Here is a 4,196-nt window from a genome sequence, read left to right as displayed (position 1 = left end):
GCTGGAGGGGACACTGGGCCCCAGGCCAGAGATGCCAGAAGGCTCTCCCAGGTGGTGGGAGGGGTCTAGATCTGAGCAAACCAGAGACTCATCTGGACACCCCAGACAGGTAATTGCGGGGGTCAAGGGGGGGCGGTGCCAAGGTGGGCCTGGTCAGACCCACTTCCAGATGGGCCTTCCAGTCGGGTTCAGTTCAGCTGGCACCCAGGGCCAGGGGCTGGCTCAGTCTCAGGGTCCAGATACCCCCCCCGCCCCCCCCGCCCCCCCCCCGGCCCCGCGCCTCGGGGCCTGGGCAGAGCTGTGGGGTGGGGCGGGGTGGTTATTATCTGGTGCTCCCAGGCCCGAAGGGCTCACGTGGCCCATCCCGGAGATAAACTGGCCCTCTCTTGTTCACCTCCTGCGCCGGCTGCTCCGGGTCAGAGCTCCTCACATGCCCCAGCCGCCCCCACCCCGCCCCTCCTGCAGCCCAGCCCACTTGGCCCAACTTCCTCTCCATAAAAGGCGAGGTTTGGGAGCGCCCCTGGAGGGGACGTAGGACCCACAGAAGAGGTTTGCTTGGGCCTCTCCGGCCTTGCCCCCTCCCCCCGCCCGGGGCCGGCATCTGCCTGGGGGCCCAGCCTCCGGTTTTTCTAAATCCCGGCCTCGCCCCTCCCCCTCTGTGTCCCAGACTAGGGACTGCCCCAAGCCTCTGCTCTGTATAGCGTCCCAGTAAACCGTCACGCTGTCCGCAATTTGTATTTGAGCAAACTGAGACCCACAGCGGAGGAGGGCCGGGGCCCGGTGCCGGCCTGGGCTGGGGGTGGGGGGAGGGTGGGCTCTGAAGAATATCTGGGAACTGCAAACGTGCCAGGGGCGTCACACTGTCACGCAGCTCCTGGTAGATGCATGGCAATTCTAATTCTGCGTGGGATGCACATGCACGTTAATAGCTCCGGGATCGGGGCACATCCTCCCAGGCATAAAACAGTCGGCCCCTAGCAATGCTGCCCAGCTCGCCTGTGACCTTGGGTCCAGTCACTTTGCTCACAGCCCCACCTGGTAAACGGGGACATGATTTTCATGCCCTGAGTTTGTGCGGATACAAAGGAGGGCACGCGCCTAGGCCCGGCGCAGGTTGGAGTGAAGGAGAGGGGAGGGGGCGCAGCTGCTTCCCGCCGGCGCCGCCCCACCCACCCGAGCACCCCTCCCCGGAGGGGTGTAAGGCCACCCTTCCAAGGAGCACCCCTCCCAGACGCAGGCCCATCCTCTCTCCAGGACTGCTGTGAGGAAGAGAAATAATGGGCACCTGGAGACAAACAGTGGGTGCTCAATAAATGCAGCTGCCCATCCCTCCCCACCCCGGGGAGTGTGAGTCATCTGTATCTTGGCCCTGGGCTGGGAAACCGGGCCTTTGGGTGTCATCTGGCTCCACCCTGCGACGTGTGTGACCTTAATAGTCTGCGCCCCTCCGTCTCCCGGCCTCAGTTTCCCTCTCCGTAAAGTCAGGAGAGGCTGGGCCAGGCCAGCTGGGGGTGGGTGGGTGCTGAGGCGCCCGGTGGGGGAGCACGAGCGCCAGCGATGCGAGCCCCAGCGACGCGAGCCCCGGGGCGGGGCGCTCCCTCCCAGCCCCCCGCCCGCAGTCTCTGCCGCCCCTCGGAGCCACGTCCGCTGCCCACGAGGCCGCCATAAAAGGCAAAGGTGGCAGGTCGAGGAGCCGAACTTAGTCATCGGCCCGCAGGCTGCCCGGCGCGCTGCGCTGTTTCCTCCCCAGCTTCCCGTTTGCGGAGGGGCCGGGGGAGGGGTCCCAGGGGTGGCCGGGCCTTTCGAAACACTGGCTTCTCCGGGGGGCAGCGGGGCCAGGGGCGGGGTGTGGGGCCTGGCCTGGATGTGGGTGCCTGCCGGGGGCGCCCTCGGAGAGGCCGCGGTACCTGGCCGTGGGGGATCCCCAGGTTGGGGGACCCGTGGCGGACCGCCTCCCACCCTTCGCACGCCGGCCCGCGGCGCCTTAACCCTGAAGCTGCCGGACAGCCGGCAAAGGCGCGGGTAGGGCGGGCTGAGCCGGGAGCCGGCGCCTGGCCCCAAAGGGGTGACCTGCCACGGAGGCCCAGGCTCCTGCTCAGAGAAATCTCAGCGAGGTCCCCTGGGGGGAAAAGTGCAAGGGAGCCATGTGCGGGCTGTGAAATGTAAGGACACGCCCGGGATGAACTCCCCAGACGCCGGTCCGCAGGGGCAGGTCGAAGGAATGTGGGCAGAATTCAGAGCAGGGGAAGGAACGGGAGCGGACAGTCTCCAGTCCGTGGGTGACCCTCGGGAGCCCCGGATGCAAACACCTTCAGCTGGTGCGGGACCCACTGACCCGCACGGCCGCTTCTGGGGCCAGTATCCCCTGGTGGTGGTTGTGGGGGGTGGGGGGGGAGCCCAGGGGGACTTCCTGTGCACAGGAGGATAGTGGCTTGCAAGGCTGGCCACTCAAGGCTGGTGACCTTGACTGTAAGGGACTTGTGCCCCGCCAGAACTGCAAAAGTAAGCGCGCACACACGGGGCACTCCTATGTTGTCCGGAGAGGGCCTCATGGGTACACAAAGGCCACCCAAAGGCAGATGGGAAGGGGCTGAGCAGCGGCAGAGGGAGGGGCAAAGCCACCCGGAGAAGCCTGTGGGGCTTGGCAGTCCAGGTTTCAGAAAACGAAGCTGAAGGGAATGTGGTGAAATTACTACACCTGGAGGTGCACTATATTCCTGTCTGTATTTTTCTGTACACTTCACACTTTTCAAAAAGAGGTAGGGTGGGGGAGACCAGCACTGGGGGCTGCACCTAGGCGTCCGCCACTGTGACTCTGGGTTCTTCTGTGCAGACACTGGTAATTCCTCAGGGGCACGTGAGCCCTGGGCACTCAGCACAGGGGGTCCACTGGGGGACTCCCCTCTTCCTCAGCCCTCACCCCCTCCCTGGAGAGGGTCGCCATGCAGGGGTGTGGGACCAGGTGGGAAGGTCTCTGCCCACAGCTCTCTGAGGCCAATGGCCTGGCCTGGCCTGGCTGGGAAGGCTTGTGTTTCTGACGAATGGGGCCAGCCAGCCCCATGCCCTGCCTGTCCTGTCCTGACTGCCCTGTCCTTGCAGCCTGGGTCACTCCAGGTGAGGCTCTGGGCCAGCATGCTCAGTGGGACACAAGCCGGCAAGTCACCTGGCCTCTGATTCCAATGGCCGGATCCATCGTGGGTGGCAAGCACAGACTGAGATGGTGGGTGCCAGCCACTGGAGCCCTGCAGTGGGGCGTGCTGTTGGGGGTGCAGAACCCAAAGAGCCCCAGGGGGCTGTGGGCAACCCACCTGCAGCCAGCAAGTGGGAATGGAGGGGGTATGGGTTCAACAAAGGGCATCCGGGAAGGGAGAGGAAAGAGGAAAAAGAAAGCAAAAGAAGGCAGGCGGATTTCCTCCCATTATTTCCGAGCACCCATAGGTGGGCAGCACACCCAGATTCTCTGGTGAAAGCCCTCCCCCAGGAATGAAGATCCCCAAATGCAGCAAGGTTAAGTGAGTAGGCCAAGGTGACCCAGCTGAGAAGGGCAAGGTCAGGGGGACCTGTGAGCAAGACAGACTGACAGGCTTCTGGGGGTGGGGTGGACACAACAGAGGCTTTGGAGGGGGTGTGAAGCTGCCCAAGTGAAGGGGAGGCCGTGCCAGTAAGGAAAGGGGGTGGAGGCCCTAAGAAGGGGGGACAGGACCTGCTGGAAGACACTACTTCTTTTGGGGGCCCTCTAGGGGGGGCATTCACATCCCTGGCAAGGTGGACCTGTGCCATCTCCTCTCCGTCGGGCTAGCCAGCTTCATCCCTGTGTAGCCATCCGCCACTGGCAGCCCGTCTCCCTCCCTCACTCCCCGAGGCCCGGTTCCACCCACACCTTGCTGGACAAGAAGTGGCTGTGGGAAAACATCAGGCAAGCAGCGCGTCCTTTCATGTCCCAGGGCCCAGCTGTCACCCAGCCGCCAATGGTCAGGCTGCAGCCTCCCAGTACCCTGTAGGTGGGGAAGTTTCCCTCCCTGAGGATCCGGGTGTTGCGCCCTGGGGGCTGGCGGGAGTATGCCCCTCCTCCGGTAGCGGGGACTCGATCCTTCCCCAGTAACACCCTGGCCTGAGGGGCCCTCTTGCAGGCTCCGCCCCTTGGGGCCTTCCGCTCCAGAACTGGGGTCCGATTCCAGCACCGCCCCAGGGCTGGG

The sequence above is a fragment of the Sturnira hondurensis genome, unplaced genomic scaffold (assembly GCF_014824575.4).
Source record: "Sturnira hondurensis isolate 20B ecotype Veracruz unplaced genomic scaffold, ASM1482457v3 Scaffold0009733, whole genome shotgun sequence".
NCBI lineage: Eukaryota > Metazoa > Chordata > Mammalia > Chiroptera > Phyllostomidae > Sturnira > Sturnira hondurensis.
Note: the sequence above shows the minus strand (reverse complement) of the source record.